Below are 20,203 nucleotides of genomic sequence, written 5' to 3'. Positions count from 1 at the left end.
TTATGGGACTAATTGGTAAACCATCACTTATGGGATTAATTGGTAACCCATCACTTATGGGACTAATTGGTAAAACCATCACTTATGGGATTAATTGGTAAACCCATCACGTATGGGATTAATTGGCAACCCATCACTTATGGGATTAATTGGTAACCCATCACTTGCGGGATTAATTGGCAAACCCCATCACTTATGGGACTAATTGGTAAACCATCACTTATGGGATTAATTGGTAACCCATCACTTATGGGACTAATTGGTAAACCATCACTTATGGGATTAATTGGTAAACCATCACTTATGGGATTAATTGGCAACCCATCACTTATGGGATTAATTGGCAACCCATCACTTATGGGATTAACTGGCAACCCATCACTTCTGGGACTAACTGGCAACCCATCACTATGGGATTAATTGGTAACCCATCACTTATAGGATTATCTTGGTAACCCATCACTTCTGGGATTAATTGGTAACCCATCACTTCTGGGATTGGTTGGTAACCCATCACTTAGTGGGATTAATTGGTAACCCATCACTTCTGGGATTAATTGGTAACCCATCACGTATGGGATTAATTGGTAACCCATCACGTATGGGATTAATTGGTAACCCATCACGTATGGGATTAATTGGTAACCCATCACGATGTTCTCTGCATTGCGCATTTCATAAAGAGTGAAAAAATGTTCAGTAAAAATCATAATAGTAAAATAGGGTTATCCAAACAATAATTACATCCCTAGAGCAGTACATAATACACACACACACACACACACACACACACACACACACACACACACACACACACACACACACACACACACACACACACACACACACACACACACACACACACTCACACACACACACACACACACACACACATAATATACACACACACACACACATACATACATACACACACACACACACACATAATATACACACACATACACACATACATAATATACACACACACACACATACATATACACACACATAGACATACATACATAATATACACACACACATACATAATATACACACACATACATAATATATACACACATACATACATATATACACACACATACACACACATACATAATATACACACACACACACACACATACATAATATACACACATACATAATATATACACACATACATACATAATATACACACACATACACACACATACATAATATACACACACATACACTTACATACATAATATACACACATACATAATATACACACACATACATAATATACACACACATACATAATATACACACACATGCATAATATACACACATAATATACACACACATGCATAATATACACACACATATACACACACATGCATAATATACACACATAATATACACACATACATACACATACATACATAATATACACACACATAAACATACATACATAATATACACACACACAATATACACACACATACACATACATACATAATATACACACACATAAACATACATACATAATATACACACACATAAACATACATACATAATATACACACACATATAATATACACACACATACATACATACATAATATACGCACGCACGCACACACACACACACACACACACACACACACACAGAGATTCATATGGGAGACAAGCCGATACACAATCTATACACGCGTGCCATTTACCTCATAGTCGCAAAATAGTTTGACATTTTAATTACAGGTAGCCGTTTTTCTTTTATTTCAGGCTTTAACTAAATATTCCGCAAACGAAAAAAACAAACATTTACATTTCTCCTCATCGCTCAGCCACATAATGCCAGGGTATATCTGGTGGTCTGTCTCATCACTCAGCCACATAATACCAGGGTATATCTGGTGGTCTGTCTCCTCATCGCTCAGCCACATAATGCCAGGGTATATCTGGTGGTCTGTCTCCTCATCGCTCAGCCACATAATACCAGGGTATATCTGGTGGTCTGTCTCTCATCACCACATAATACCAGGGTATATCTGGTGGTCTGTCTCCTCATCGCTCAGCCACATAATGCCAGGGTATATCTGGTGGGTCTGTCTCCTCATCACTACATAATACCAGGGTATATCTGAGGTGGTCTGTCTCCTTATGACTACATAATACCAGGGTATATCTGGTGGATCTGTCTCCTCATGACTACATAATACCAGGGTATATCTGGTGGTCTGTCTCCTCATCACTACATACCAGGGTATGTCTGGTGGTCTGTCTCCTCGCTGACTACATAATACCAGGGTATATCTGGTGTTCTGTCTCCTCATGACTACATATTACCAGGGTATATCTGAAGATTGTTCTGTCTCCTCATGACTACATAATACCAGGGTATATCTGGTGGTCTGTCTCCTCATGACACTACATAATACCAGGGTATATCTGGTGAGTCTGTCTCCCCTCATGACTACATAATACCAGGGTATATCTGGTGGTCTGTCTCCTCATGACTACATAATACCAGGGTATATCTGGTGGTCTGTCTTCTCATGACTACATAATACCAGGGTATATCTGGTGAGTCTGTCTCCTCATGACTACATAATACCAGGGTATATCTGGTGGTCTGTCTCCTCATGACTACATAATACCAGGGTATATCTGGTGGTCTGTCTCCTCATGGCTACATATACCAGGGTATGTCTGGTGGTCTGTCTCCTCATGGCTACATAATACCAGGGTATATCTGGTGGTCTGTCTCATCACTCAGCCACATAATGCCAGGGTATATCTGGTCTGTCTCCTCATGACTACATAATACCAGGGTATATCTGGTGGTCTGTCTCCTCATCACTCAGCCATAATACCAGGGTATATCTGGTGGTCTGTCTCCTCATCACTCAGCCACATAATACCAGGGTATATCTGGTGGTCTGTCTCCTCATCACTACATAATACCAGGGTATATCTGGTGGTCTGTCTCCTCATCATCAGCCACATAATACCAGGGTATATCTGGTGGTCTGTCTCCTCATCACTCAGCCACATAATGCTAGGGTATATCTGGTGGTCTGTCTCCTCATGATCAGGCACATAATACCAGGGTATATCTGGTGGTCTGTCTCCTCATCAGTCAGGCACATACTACCAGGGTATATCTGGTGGTCTGTCTCCTCATCTCTCAGCCACATAATGCCAGGGTATATCTGGTGGTCTGTCTCCTCATCACTACATAATACCAGGGTATATCTGGTGGTCTGTCTCCTCATCACTCAGCCACATACTGCCAGGGTATATCTGGTGGTCTGTCTCCCTCATCACTCAGCCACATAATTCCAGGGTATATCTGGGGGTCTGTCTCCTCATGACTACATAATACCAGGGTATATCTGGTGGGGTCTGTCTCCTCATCGCTCAGCCACATAATACCAGGGTATATCTGGTGGTCTGTCTCCCTCATCACTCAGCCACATAATGCCAGTATGGCGAGGTCACAGCCTCGTCATTAATACAAGGGCTGAGGTGTGTTTTGGTTTGACCAAAAAGTCCTCAGTTAGTAAAACAAGGAACATTCAGACAAGTGGTGACATTTCGCCCGGTCCAACTGAAAAGGCTAATTTGGGCATAGGGGTTAGATTAGAGTTAGGGTTAGGGTTAGAATAAGAGTTAGGTTTAGGGTTAGAATAAGAGTTAGGTGTTAGGTTTAGGGTTCGAATAAGAGTTAGGGTTAGGGTTAGAATAGGGGTTAGGTTTAGGGTTAGGTTTAGGGTTGGGGTTAGGTTTAGGGTTCGGGGTTAGGTTTAGGGTTCGGGTTAGGTTTAGGGTTAGGGGTTAGGTTTAGGGTTAGGGATTAAGTTTAGGGTTAGGGATTAAGTTTAGGGTTATGTTTAAGGATAGAGTTAGGGGTTAGGTTTAGGGTTAGGGGTTAGGTTTAGGGTTCGGGTTAGAGTTAGGGGTTAGGTTTAGGGTTAGGTTTAGGGTTCGGGTTAGAGTTAGGGGTTAGGGTTATAATTAGGGGTTAGGTTTAGGGTTAGGGGGTTAGGTTTAGGGTTAGGGTTAGAATTAGAGTTAGGGGTTAGGAAAATAGGATTTTGAATGTGAATCAATTGTCTGGTCCCCACAAGGATAGTAAAACAGACACGTGTGTGTGTGTGTGTGTGTGTGTCTTTGTGTCATGTTAAACGTTCCCTTCAGACAACATCTGTGGTTACAAGGATTTCTCCTTCTATGGAGAACAGGTGGTGAGAACATAGAGTTAGTATAGAAGTCATGGGAACAATACAGACAGGAGTCTGAGCTAGATAGCCGGCCTACAGTACAGATAAACAGAGACTTACAAAGGATCAGGCAGCCAGACATAGGATACAACTCTTAAAGATGCACTCTGGGATATTTAGCGCAACAAATGTGTAACATAATGCACAAATTGGATTCCTAACATATCAACACGAATTGGCTTCGTAACATATCAACACAAATTGGATGAATTAGTACACAAAAAACAGAGATGTTCTTTGACTCCACATCAAAAAACTACTGGCTGAAATTATACAAAAGTTTAAGAGTTGTGTCTTTAATTTCATTTAATTTCGATTTCATATCAAATCACGAGCACCTCACCAAGTCGTGTGTTACAAGCATCAGACCTACTACCACTGTATGTTCATTCTCTGGCAGAACACGGACAATAGATTATCCATCTTCTTCTATCCAGCATAGATTTTTCCCACAAACCACCTTGTGAAAAGAGAATAAGATTCATAGTCACAGTTTTAAAATGGATGCTCATAGTAACCATGACTACAGGTGAGACTCCTCCCCCACCATGCTGGCAGGTAACTACCACCAGCTTAAACCATGACACCCAGGTATAAAACAAGCAACCACATCCACATGTGGGACCCCGGCTACAGGATACCTGAGGTGTGATGCTGCCCTCTTATGGCTTCTTAATGCAGCACAGCTCAACACTTATTTTTAATCTGATTGATTTAACTTTTTTTTATTTAACTAGGCAAGTTCAGTTAAGAACAAATTCTTATTTACAATTACGCCCGCCACCCGGTCAAACCCGGACGCTGGGACTCCCAATCACATCTGGTTGTGAAACAGCCTGGAATCTAACCAGGGTCTGTAGTGACGCCTCTAGCACTGAGATGCAGTGCCTTAGACCGCCGTGCCACTCCCCTATTGGGGACTAGTCCCCAGGAATCTATTTAAAATAGTCGCTGAGCATCGGCTCCGGGCTTAACGCCCCGGCCTTCAAAACAACTGTGAACTCAGAAATCTCTGACTTCCCGACTTCAGTATTAAAGAAGATGCCGTGTTTTTGACACCAAACTCCACAAAGTCCTGCAGGCTGGGTAGTTTTATCTAGTTTATCTAGTTTTATCTAGTTTTATCTGATCCTGATTATTGTCCAGTCGTGTGGTCCAGTGCTGCAAAGAAAGACCTCGTTAAGCTGCAGAGGGCACGTCTTGCTCTCCATAGTAACCAGAGGGCTGATATAAATACTATACCAGTCTCTCTTGGCTGAGAGTTGAGGAGAGACTGACTGCATCACTTGTTGTTTTTATAAGAAACATTAACGTGTTGGAAATTCCAAATTGTTTGCATAGTCAACTTACACACATCTCTGACACACACGCTTATCCCACCAGACATGCCACCAGGGGTCTTTTAACAGTCCCCAGGTCCAGAACACACGTACCCACCAGACATGCCACCAGGGGTCTTTTCACAGTCCCCAGGTGTCACGAACCGACTCAAAGCCCGTAACAAAGGGAGACAACGTGGAGATAAGGGTAGCAAAATATGTATTTATTAACTAAAGCAACTAAGTATAATATACAATGGTGTGTGTAATCAGTAATCAGTAGTGTAAGTGAGTGTTTTGCATGTATGAATGTGATAATGCAGGGTGATGAAAGGTGCCAAAGCAAACAAACAAAAGGCCACCAAGAACCACAACACAATCTACAAAAGGTGTCTGCATGGAGAGAGTCTCCTCCCATGAATGTGGAAAGGTCTATTTATCCTGGGAGACACCTGGCCCAGGTGTTTCCCATGTAGCTGACGACCCTCCCAACTCCGCCCACCGGCATCCTAATAAGGAAATAACAGAGAGAATACGGCAGACAGAGTGGGAGGGGTCGTCACACCCCCATAAAACCGGGGACCAACAAGGACCCGGAACAAAATACCAGCCTCTAAGTTCCAAATTGACACAGCTTCTGCGCCACAAATTGATGAGGGTTTACGTGTTCACACTTACAATTTGCCCCATTCAACCTCCTACCTCAGAGACCTTCGCACAGGAAGCAACATTTAAAGAGGAAAGAAGAAAACAAGACCAGGAGGGAGCAGACAGGACAGAGAGAACATGACAATACAAAACAATGGTCAGTCACGTAAACATTAGGAACAGGGGCGCACGAGAGAGCGCATCAGCAATCACGTTTTCAGTCCCCGGATGTGCCTCACATCGAGATGGAATGATTGTAAAAATAAACACCATCGCATTATCCTCTGGTTTGGACACATCATGGACCTCAAAAAAGTGAGGGGTTATGGTCGGTGTAGACCACAATAGGTACTACCCCGACCCGACATATACCCGAAGTGTTGTAGCGCCCAAATGAGTGCTAGCGCTTCCTTTTCAATAACCGAATAGTTCAACTGATAATCGTTAAACTTTTTGGAAAATAAACTAACAGGCCTCTCAATCCCAGACATCTGCTTGCAGCAAACTGCACCTGCCCCCACATGACTAGCATCCACCTGCAAGGTAAATGACAAATCCACGCGAGGAGCAGCCAGCACCGGAGTTGAGGTAAGCAACCTCTTTGCATCTTCAAAGCGTGTTGACAACGAGTAGACCAAACGTAAACAGCCTTAGCTTTCAGCATATCTGTCAAGGGAGGCGACCACAGTAGAGAAGTTATTACAAAAACTACGGTAATAACCAATCATGCCCAAGAAACGCATCAGCTCCTTTTAGTAGTTGGTGGTGGAAAAGCATCAATAGCCACCACTTTAGCCCGAACAGGACGCACTTCACCCTGCCCAACCACTTTCCAAGGTATGTAACGGTCGCCCGAGCAAACTCACATTTTGCCAGATTGATTGTGGGCGACCCGCAGCCAGACGTTCGAACAAGGCTTGAATACGGGACAGATGTTCTTCCCAAGTATCTGCATAGATCACTACATCGTCCAAAAAACAGCGCACCCGGTCAGACCGGCGACAACCCTGTTCATAAGTCGCTGAAAAGTGGCAGGTGCATTGCGCAGACCGAAACTCATAACTGAATACGAGTACAGACCAAAGGGTGTAATAAAGGCAGAGATTTCACGTGCCCTACTCGTCAGTGGCACCTGCCAATAGCCTTTTAACAAGTCAAATTTGCTCACAAACTTAGCTGCACCGACTTGATCAACACAGTCCTCCATCCGAGGAAGAGGAAATTAATCTGGCTTTGTGACACTGTTTACCTTACAGTAGTCCGTACAAAAACGGTTTGTTCCATCCGGTTTACTGACCAAGATACAGGGAGAAGCCCAACTGGAGAAAGAAGGCGCTGCTATCTTACTCTCCAGCATGTACTTGACCTCAGCCTCCAGTCAACGTAGCTTCTCTAAAGAAAATCTATAGAACCGCTGACGAATGGGGTCAGCACCTCCAATGTCAATATCATGTTCTATTGAGTTTGTACGTGTAGGTGTATCAGAAAACAAACCTGGAAATCTCTGAATCAGACCAACCATCTCTTTCCGCCCATCAACAGGTAGGTGAGTGAGAAGACTGTCTAAAATATCCAGTGTTTCTGAATTTTTCAATCTACCCTGCAATATACAATCGTCAGGACCAGGAACATCTTCCTCCTCATGCACAGATCTAGCACGACAGGAAACCCAAGGAAACAACGGTATCAGCCAAAAGAACAGGTTCACCGTCCTCTGTAGAATCTGTTCATTCTCAGAGGAACGTGCATAATAGGGTTTTAACAAATTTACATGGCACAGCTGGTGTGCTTTCCTCCGTTCTGGAGTGGCAACTAGATAATTTTGCTCAGTGTACTGGCTCACCACTGTATATGGACCTTGAAACTTGGCTTGAAAAGGAGAACCAACAATTGGCAGCAGCGCAAGAACCTGGTCACCCGGACTAAAGTGACCAGGCTCAGTTCGGCGATCAAATATGCCCTTCTCTTTAGCCATTTCACCAGCGGCGTACAGGCTTCGCCAGAAATCACACACATACGATAACAGGTACTGAGGAGGCTCGGGAGACTTCCAGTCATCCTGAAGAACAGATAAAAGTCCACGCACCCCATGTCCAAAGTCATTTGGACTGAAACCTGTGCTCTCCTGTGAAACTTCCCTAGCGGCTAACAGTAACCAAGGCAACCCCTCCTCCCAATCCTTATCCATCTCAGTACAATAAGCTCTCAACAAAGACTTAAGTGTTTGATGGAAACATTCCAGTGCTCCTTGACTTTGCGCGTGATAGGCGCTAGACAATTGTGTTTAATATGGAGCTGTTGAAGAACCTGACCAAACAGATTAGAGGTAAAATTAGATCCTTGATCACTCTGAATGACCTTAGGGATTCCAAACAATGAGAGAAGCTGAGTCAAAGCTTTTAACACCGATTTAGTCGTGATAGATCGGAGAGGATAGGCAGCAGGAAACCTAGTGGTCTGACACATCACAGTGAACAGGTAACTGCTACCCTTTTAGAACGGGCAGAGGACTCACAGTCAATAATCAGATACTCAAGGTTGGCTGAGTACAGGAATAGGAAACAATGGTACTGGTTTAATAGCTTGATTAGGCTTACCAGTTAATTGACAGGTGTGACAAGTTTTGATAAAATCAGAAACATCCCTCTTTAATCTAGGCCAAAAGAAATGTCTTAATATGCGATTGTAGGTTTCCTCACCCCCATATGTCCAGCTTTAAAGTTCTCACTTCACTGTGAGAAGTTTCCAACACCAACTCACAAAGCTTAACTGGTACAAGAACCTGACTAATTGCCTCCCCCAGAAAAACACTATCATGAGACACCCACTTTCTCATCAGGACATCCTCTTGGAGAAAATAGCCATGGGCGACATCTCTCAACTGTTCTATAGGCACAATTTGATCACGCAACTCTTCCAACGTGGGGTCATCCCGTTGCGCATTGATTAGATCTGAGCGGGTTACAGATAACGGGATAACAGGGAAAACAGTGACATACTTTGTATTATTATCATTAGTCGGCGCAGTGACCAGTTCGCCACGGCTCATAGAACGTGTCACTGCACACGCAGAGAACACCTCTGGGAAACTCTGTACACTCTCATCAGGAATCCCAACAAATGACGGCTTAGTGGAAACCACTAGAGATGGAAACACGACAGGCCATACACGCTCACCAGCCAAGTTATTTCCAAGGATAACATCGATACCCTCAATAGGCAACGAAGGACGCACACCCACAACAACTTCACCCTTCACCAGCCCACAATCCAACATCAGTTTATGCAATGGAACTGACAGAGTGTTCAAACCTATTCCCCTAATTAGAACACTATTCCCGAATCAGTCTCAGCAGAAAAGGGTAACACAGACTCCAACACAAATGATTCAGAGGCACCTGTGTCTCTCAGGATCTTCACTGGCACTAGGTCTTTACTTCCTAACATAGACACAAAACCTTCTGTAATGAAAGGTAAATAGTCTGGATCAATATGGACTTTCACATTCTCCTGGGCCTAAGGAAATGAGTCATGAATGAACTGATGTGGAACAGGTGCAGCTAACGCAGTAGGCTTAGATTTAGCGTAAGCACCCTTTGACCTGAGAAGTGGACATTCATTTTTCAAATGACCTGAACCTTGACAGTAGTGACACTCCTGCCCAAAGTGAGCTTTACCATGGGAGTCAGGTTCAACCCTAGTTGAATAGAACTCTGCCTGAGAACCAAAGTATCTCGGTGAGCGAAGCCCAAATCTATCCGAACGCCCCCACTCTTTCCCGAATACGGGGTTCTGCAAAGACACTTTTTGTGAGTCAACACATACTCGTCCGCCAAAACCGCAGCTTCAGCAACATTCTTTACTTTCTGTTCATTAATATACGTGGCAATACGATCAGGAATTGTGTCCTTAAATTGCTCTAACTTAATCAGATCACACAGCCCTTGGAAAGTCACAACTGCAGAGGCGGAACACCAGTGATTAAACTGTAAAGATAACTGTCGCGCAAACTCAACATGAGTCTGGTTATCATCCCTTTTTAAAGTTCTAAATCGTTGGCGGTAAGCCTCAGGGACCAATTCATAAATCTGTAACACAGCTGTTTTAACTTTATCATAACTGGCACTGTCGTGTACACTAAGAGCTGAATATGCTTCCTGCGCTTTACCAGTCAGCACACACTGCAACATTAAAGTGCGGTCCAGAATCAGGCCAACTCCTAGCGTCAGCAACCCGCTCAAACAACGAAAAGAATGTCTCGGGTCCCTTTCATTAAACCGAGGCAATAACCGTAAATTCCCAACAATATCAAATGTCTCTGGGGCACGACCAAAAGCAGAACTACCCCTAGGTAAATCTGGGTCACCTTCCCAAAACAAACTCTCCCCTGAGATCTTTCCTTCCCTAACCAACTCTATACGTTCTTGTTGCAACTTGATTTTAGCACGCTCCATATCTTGTTTAAATGCCAATTCCTTTTCATATTTTACGATCATTTAGCTTCTCACGATCATGCTGTCGATCATGCTCTAGCTTCTCACGATCATGCTGCCGATCATGCTCTAGCTTCTCACGATCATGCTGTCGATCATGCTCTAGCTTCTCACGATCAATCATGCTCTAGCTTCTCACGATCATGCTGCTGCTGTAACAAAAGCAGTTCTTTCTGCTGTTCAAAAAGAAGGCTACTAGGACTAACCGATGGAATGGCCATTGTAACGTTATGGGGAGACGACAAATCCTCAGCAGAGGCTGGCCCAGTGGTAACTTCAAGAATACCACTCTCCATCAGATTGGCCTTCAATATCAACCTAATAGAATTCTTTCGACGTTTATCACTAATCTCAACCTTGTAGTGTTCCGCGACCTTCAACAGCTGTTCTTTAGTACCTAAATCTAACAATTCCTCTGATGGAGAGCGAATGAACTTATCTACATAAGACGCCATAATCACACAAAAAAAAATCTCGCTCTTCCCTTCTGCTGAGCACACCCAGACCACAACCCGAGAATTGACAATCACCCTGAGCACCACAGAAGAGATGAGATACGGAGCTTCCCAAAACCTACAATAACTCAACCCTAGTCTTCGTGCAGATTTGCGGTGGGTATTTACGCACTGTAGCCCGCTGGCAAGGAAATAGAACTCCCCAGCATGCTGGCAAATTCCACCAAGCCACGGATGTGCCCTTGAGACAACTGCTCAGTCCACAGACACCACACAAAAATAACAAACATTAACCATGCCCAACATATTCCAAAAAATGAAACACGTTGCTAAACCTATCAGGTGAAAAAGGCTATAGCTCCGGGTAGCAAGTTCCACTACCCAAATCTCCCACCGAGGTACACAGCAGATTACTCACCTCAGACTGACGTCCCAACAGAAAGTAGAACAAGAGTTCAGGCTAGGCAGGGCCTGGAAACTAACCATTATACTCTCTCCAACACAGCACACAAACCTAACAACAAAGGCAACCAATACTGGGCCTATCAAACTCAAACAAAATATGCAAACCAAACACGTACCTTCACAGTCTCCCAAACCAATAGTTCAAATATCCCAGATGAGCCCCACTTGTCACGAACCGGCTCAAAGCCCGTAACAAAGGGAGACAACGTGGAGATAAGGAGTAGCAAAATATGTATTTATTAACTAAAGCAACTAAGTATAATATACAATGGTGTGTGTAATCAGTAATCAGTAGTGTAAGTGAGTGTTTTGCATGTATGAATGTGATAATGCAGGGTGATGAAAGGTGCCAAAGCAAACAAACAAAAGGCCACCAAGAACCACAACACAATCTACAAGGTGTCTGCATGGAGAGAGTCTCCTCCATGAATGTGGAAAGGTCTATTTATCCTGGGAGACACCGGGCCCAGGTGTGTCTGCATGGGAGAGTCTCTTCCATGAATGGGGAAGTGGTGTATTTATCCTGGGAGACACCTGGCCCAGGTGTTTCCCATGTAGCTGGCGACCCTCCCAACTCCGCCCACCAGCATCCTAATAAGGAAATAACAGAGAGAATACGGCAGACAGAGTGGGAGGGTCGTCACCAGGTCCAGAACACACGTACCCCACCAGACATGCCACCAGGGGTCTTTTCACAGTCCCCAGGCCACCAGTCTTTTCACAGTCCACGTACCCCACCAGACATGCCACCAGGGTCTTTTCACAGTCCTCAGGTCCAGAACAAATGCAAGGACACGTACAGTCTTATACAGAGCCATTAGAGTGCCTTGAACTCCTTCTGTCTCATATAGTGCAAGTGAACAGCAAACCTGGTGTCAACAACAGATAAAGCTCACGGCACAACGCCTCTTCTCCATGTGACCTACTTGTTGACACACACACACACACACACACACACACACACACACACACATGTTTTTAAATGTACCAGATGTAAATTGTAATGTCCGTAAAGTATTTTTCGTTATTTTGTTGGACCTTAATAAGACTAGCAGTCTCCGTTGACGTGGGCTAATGGGGATCCTAGTACATCCAATCAGTGCGTTCAAGACAACTGGGAAAACGACCTCAGAATGGGGGGGAAAAAATACTTTTGAACGGTCAACGAACTCGGAATTCCAACTCTGACCTCTTTCTAAAGACTTTCCGACCTGAAGATCAGATGACGTCATGAGTTCCTGGTTGTCTTGATCGCATCATCACTACAAATTCACCAGTCATCAAACTGGTCGATCGGCCTTTTGTTACAGGCCTATGTATAGGAAATGGTCTCGTTATCGTATTCTACCAGCCTGCCGTGTCAGAACCACCGCTCGGGTGGAACAAAACAAACGCCAAGGCCGTCTGCCGTTGTTCAGTTTGGGCGGGAACATCACGCTCGCGCTCCACGCGCCGGACAGGCGGGAGACAGTGACAGTGTAAACGGCTCTTTCAGGATAAAATACAGGAACATTTTCTACAACTTTCCAAGTTTAGTTCATCTTGCGACCTGTCCACTTCCTTCTTGCTTCCCAAAAAAAGGATGGTGACTGACACGATACAAGCAGCGATTTGATTTGTTAAAAATCCCAACATAATACTATCATAAACACATGGAGAGATGAGCCTGGGGACGTAAGGCACACTGGGGACCAGGCCTACTATCATAAACACATGGAGAGATGGGGACCAGGCCTACTATCATAAACACATGGAGAGATGAGGACCAGGCCTACTATCATAAACACATGGAGAGATGAGGACCAGGCCTACTATCATAAACACATGGAGAGATGAGGACGTAAGACACACTGGGGACCAGGCCTACTATCATAAACACATGGAGATATGAGGACCAGGCCTACTATCATAAACACATGGAGAGATGGGGACCAGGACTACTATCATAAACACATGGAGAGATGAGGACCAGGCCTACTATCATAAACACATGGAGAGATGAGGACGTAAGACACACTGGGGACCAGGCCTACTATCATAAACACATGGAGAGATGAGGACCAGGCCTACTATCATAAACACATGGAGAGATGAGGACCAGGCCTACTATCATAAACACATGGAGAGATGAGGACCAGGCCTACTATCATAAACACATGGAGATATGAGGACCAGGCCTACTATCATAAACACATGGAGAGATGGGGACCAGGCCTACTATCATAAACACATGGAGAGATGAGGACCAGGCCTACTATCATAAACACATGGAGAGATGAGGACCAGGCCTACTATCATAAACACATGGAGATATGGGGACCAGGCCTACTATCATAAACACATGGAGAGATGAGGACCAGGCCTACTATCATAAACACATGGAGAGATGAGGACCAGGCCTACTATCATAAACACATGGAGATATGGGGACCAGGCCTACTATCATAAACACATGGAGAGATGAGGACCAGGCCTACTATCATAAACACATGGAGAGATGAGGACCAGGCCTACTATCATAAACACATGGAGAGATGAGGACCAGGCCTACTATCATAAACACATGGAGAGATGAGGACCAGGCCTACTATCATAAACACATGGAGAGATGAGGACCAGGCCTACTATCATAAACACATGGAGAGATGAGGACCAGGCCTACTATCATAAACACATGGGAGAGATGAGGACCAGGCCTACTATCATAAACACATGGAGAGATGAGGACCAGGCCTACTATCATAAACACATGGAGAGATGGGGACCAGGACTACTATCATAAACACATGGAGAGATGAGGACCAGGCCTACTATCATAAACACATGGAGAGATGAGGACCAGGCCTACTATCATAAACACATGGAGAGATGGGGACCAGGCCTACTATCATAAACACATGGAGAGATGAGGACCAGGCCTACTATCATAAACACATGGAGAGATGAGGACCAGGCCTACTATCATAAACACATGGAGAGATGAGGACCAGGCCTACTATCATAAACACATGGAGAGATGAGGACCAGGCCTACTATCATAAACACATGGAGATATGGGGACCAGGCCTACTATCATAAACACATGGAGAGATGGGGACCAGGCCTACTATCATAAACACATGGAGATATGAGGACCAGGCCTACTATCATAAACACATGGAGAGATGAGGACCAGGCCTACTATCATAAACACATGGAGAGATGAGGACGTAAGACACACTGAGGACCAGGCCTACTATCATAAACACATGGAGAGATGAGGACCAGGCCTACTATCATAAACACATGGAGAGATGAGGACCAGGCCTACTATCATAAACACATGGAGAGATGAGGACCAGGCCTACTATCATAAACACATGGAGATATGAGGACCAGGCCTACTATCATAAACACATGGAGATATGAGGACGTAAGACACACTGGGGACCAGGCCTACTATCATAAACACATGAGGAGATGGGGACCAGGCCTACTATCATAAACACATGGAGAGATGAGGACCAGGCCTACTATCATAAACACATGGAGAGATGAGGACCAGGCCTACTATCATAAACACATGGAGATATGAGGACCAGGCCTACTATCATAAACACATGGAGAGATGAGGACCAGGCCTACTATCATAAACACATGGAGAGATGAGGACCAGGCCTACTATCATAAACACATGGAGATATGAGGACCAGGCCTACTATCATAAACACATGGAGATATGAGGACCAGGCCTACTATCATAAACACATGGAGAGATGAGGACGTAAAGCACACTGGGGACCAGGCCTACTATCATAAACACATGGAGAGATGGGGACCAGGACTACTATCATAAACACATGGAGAGATGAGGACCAGGCCTACTATCATAAACACATGGAGATATGAGGACCAGGCCTACTATCATAAACACATGGAGAGATGAGGACCAGGCCTACTATCATAAACACATGGAGAGATGAGGACCAGGCCTACTATCATAAACACATGGAGAGATGAGGACCAGGCCTACTATCATAAACACATGGAGAGATGAGGACCAGGCCTACTATCATAAACACATGGAGAGATGAGGACCAGGCCTACTATCATAAACACATGGAGAGATGGGGACCAGGCCTACTATCATAAACACATGGAGAGATGAGGACCAGGCCTACTATCATAAACACATGGAGAGATGAGGACCAGGCCTACTATCATAAACACATGGAGAGATGAGGACCAGGCCTACTATCATAAACACATGAGGAGATGAGGACCAGGCCTACTATCATAAACACATGGAGATATGGGGACCAGGCCTACTATCATAAACACATGGAGAGATGGGGACCAGGCCTACTATCATAAACACATGGAGAGATGAGGACCAGGCCTACTATCATAAACACATGGAGAGATGGGGACCAGGCCTACTATCATAAACACATGGAGAGATGAGGACCAGGCCTACTATCATAAACACATGGAGAGATGGGGACCAGGCCTACTATCATAAACACATGGAGATATGAGGACCAGGCCTACTATCATAAACACATGGAGAGATGAGGACCAGGCCTACTATCATAAACACATGGAGAGATGAGGACCAGGCCTACTATCATAAACACATGGAGAGATGAGGACCAGGCCTACTATCATAAACACATGGAGAGATGGGGACCAGGCCTACTATCATAAACACATGGAGAGATGAGGACCAGGCCTACTATCATAAACACATGGAGAGATGGGGACCAGGCCTACTATCATAAACACATGGAGATATGAGGACCAGGCCTACTATCATAAACACATGGAGAGATGAGGACCAGGCCTACTATCATAAACACATGGAGAGATGAGGACCAGGCCTACTATCATAAACACATGGAGAGATGAGGACCAGGCCTACTATCATAAACACATGGAGAGATGAGGACCAGGCCTACTATCATAAACACATGGAGAGATGAGGACCAGGCCTACTATCATAAACACATGGAGATATGAGGACCAGGCCTACTATCATAAACACATGGAGAGATGAGGACCAGGCCTACTATCATAAACACATGGAGAGATGAGGACCAGGCCTACTATCATAAACACATGGAGAGATGAGGACCAGGCCTACTATCATAAACACATGGAGAGATGAGGACGTAAGACACACTGGGGACCAGGCCTACTATCATAAACACATGAGGAGATGAGGACCAGGCCTACTATCATAAACACATGGAGAGATGAGGACCAGGGGCCTACTATCATAAACACATGGAGAGATGAGGACCAGGCCTACTATCATAAACACATGGAGAGATGAGGACCAGGCCTACTATCATAAACACATGGAGAGATGAGGACCAGGCCTACTATCATAAACACATGGAGAGATGAGGACCAGGCCTACTATCATAAACACATGGGGAGATGAGGACCAGGCCTACTATCATAAACACATGAGGAGATGAGGACCAGGCCTACTATCATAAACACATGGAGATATGAGGACCAGGCCTACTATCATAAACACATGGAGGAGGACCAGGCCTACTATCACTTAAACACATGGAGATGAGGACCAGGCCTACTATCATAACACACATGGAGAGATGAGGACCAGGCCTACTATCATAAACACATGGAGAGATGAGGACCAGGCCTACTATCATAAACACATGGAGAGATGAGGACCAGGCCTACTATCATAAACACATGGAGAGATGAGGACCAGGCCTACTATCATAAACACATGGAGAGATGAGGACCAGGCCTACTATCATAAACACATGGAGAGATGGGGACCAGGCCTACTATCATAAACACATGGAGAGATGAGGACCAGGCCTACTATCATAAACACATGGAGAGATGAGGACCAGGCCTACTATCATAAACACATGGAGAGATGGGGACCAGGCCTACTATCATAAACACATGGAGAGATGAGGACCAGGTCTACTATCATAAACACATGGAGAGATGGGGACCAGGCCTACTATCATAAACACATGGAGATATGAGGACCAGGCCTACTATCATAAACACATGGAGAGATGAGGACCAGGCCTACTATCATAAACACATGGAGAAGATGAGGACCAGGCCTACTATCATAAACACATGGAGAGATGAGGACCAGGCCTACTATCATAAACACATGGAGAGATGGGGACCAGGCCTACTATCATAAACACATGGAGAGATGGGGACCAGGCCTACTATCATAAACACATGGAGAGATGGGGACCAGGCCTACTATCATAAACACATGGAGAGATGAGGACCAGGCCTACTATCATAAACACATGGAGAGATGAGGACCAGGCCTACTATCATAAACACATGGAGAGATGAGGACCAGGCCTACTATCATAAACACATGGAGAGATGAGGACCAGGCCTACTATCATAAACACATGGAGATATGAGGACCAGGCCACTACTATCATGAGGACCAGGCCTACTATCATAAACACATGGAGAGATGAGGACCAGGCCTACTATCATAAACACATGGAGAGATGAGGACCAGGCCCTACTATCATAAACACATGGAGAGATGAGGACCAGGCCTACTATCATAAACACATGGAGAGATGAGGACCAGGCCTACTATCATAAACACATGGAGAGATGAGGACCAGGCCTACTATCATAAACACGCCCAGAGAGATGAGGACCAGGCCTACTATCATAAACACATGGAGATGAGGACGTAAGACACACTGGGGACCAGGCCTACTATCATAAACACATGGAGGAGATGGGGACCAGGCCTACTATCATAAACACATGGAGAGATGAGGACCAGGCCTACTATCATAAACACATGGAGATGGGGACCAGGCCTACTATCATAAACACATGGAGAGATGAGGACCAGGCCTACTATCATAAACACATGGAGAGATGAGGACCAGGCCTACTATCATAAACACATGGAGAGATGAGGACCAGGCCTACTATCATAAACACATGGAGAGATGAGGACCAGGCCTACTATCATAAACACATGGAGAGATGAGGACCAGGCCTACTATCATAAACACATGGAGATATGAGGACCAGGCCTACTATCATAAACACATGGAGAGATGAGGACCAGGACTACTATCATAAACACATGGAGATATGGGGACCAGGCCTACTATCATAAACACATGGAGAGATGAGGACCAGGCCTACTATCATAAACACATGGAGAGATGGGGACCAGGCCTACTATCATAAACACATGGAGAGATGGGACCAGGCCTACTATCATAAACACATGGAGAGATGAGGACCAGGCCTACTATCATAAACACATGGAGAGATGAGGACCAGGCCTACTATCATAAACACATGGAGAGATGAGGACCAGGCCTACTATCATAAACACATGGAGATATGAGGACCAGGCCTACTATATAAACACATGGAGATATGAGGACGTAAGACACACTGGGGACCAGGCCTACTATAAACACATGAGAGATGGGGACCAGGCCTACTATCATAAACACATGGAGAGATGAGGACCAGGCCTACTATCATAAACACATGGAGAGATGAGGACCAGGCCTACTATCATAAACACATGGAGATATGAGGACCAGGCCTACTATCACAAACACATGGAGATATGAGGACCAGGCCTACTATCATAAGCACATGGAGAGATGAGGACCAGGCCACTACTATCATAAACACATGGGAGATGAGGACCAGGCCTACTATCATAAACACATGGAAGATGAGGACCAGGCCTACTATCATAAACACATGGAGAGATGAGGCGTAAAGCACAGGACCTAGGCCTCTATCATAAACACATGGAGATATGGATGGAGGAGATGAGGACCAGGCTACTATCATAAACACATGGAGAGATGGGGACCAGGCCTACTATCATAAACACATGAGAGAGATGGGGACCAGGCCTACTATCATAAACACATGGAGAGATGAGGACCAGGCCTACTATCATAAACACATGGAGAGATGGGGACCAGGCCTACTATCATAACACATGGAGAGATGAGGACCAGGCCTACTATCATAAAACACATGGAGAGATGAGGACCAGGCCTACTATCGCCAAACACTATCATAAACACATGGAGAGATGGAGAGATGAGGACCAGGCCTACTATCATAAACACATGGAGAGATGAGGACCAGCCTACTATCATAAACACATGGAGATGAGGACCAGGCCTACTATCATAAACACATGGAGAGATGAGGACCAGGCCTACTATCATAAACACATGAGAGATATGAGGACCAGGCCTACTATGGGGACCAGGCCTATAAAAACATGGAGAGATGAGGAGGCCTACTATCACTTAAACACATGGAAGATGGGGACCAGGCCTACTATCATAAACACATGGAGAGATGAGGACCAGGCCTACTATCATAAACACATGGAGAGATGAGGACCAGGCCTACTATCACTCAAACACATGGAGGGAATGAGGACCAGGCCTACTATCATAAACACATGGAGAGATGAGGACCAGGCCTACTATCATAAACACATGGAGATATGAGTACCAGGCCTACTATCATAAACACATG

General features: G+C 44.7%; 1 protein-coding gene and 1 long non-coding RNA gene across 5 annotated transcripts in view; one reads left to right on the top strand and one right to left on the bottom strand.

Moving 5' to 3' along the window:
• LOC118369059 (neuronal PAS domain-containing protein 3-like) overlaps positions 1-20,203 on the top strand; it is a 536,261-nt gene that overhangs the window by 339,568 nt on the left and 176,490 nt on the right. The window lies entirely within an intron of this gene.
• Positions 1-20,203, bottom strand: part of LOC127915894 (uncharacterized) — a 57,155-nt gene that overhangs the window by 26,234 nt on the left and 10,718 nt on the right. The window lies entirely within an intron of this gene.

The sequence above is a fragment of the Oncorhynchus keta genome, chromosome 35 (assembly GCF_023373465.1).
Source record: "Oncorhynchus keta strain PuntledgeMale-10-30-2019 chromosome 35, Oket_V2, whole genome shotgun sequence".
In the NCBI taxonomy this organism is placed as follows: Eukaryota; Metazoa; Chordata; class Actinopteri; order Salmoniformes; family Salmonidae; genus Oncorhynchus; species Oncorhynchus keta.
This window is presented reverse-complemented; position numbering and strand designations above follow the sequence as displayed.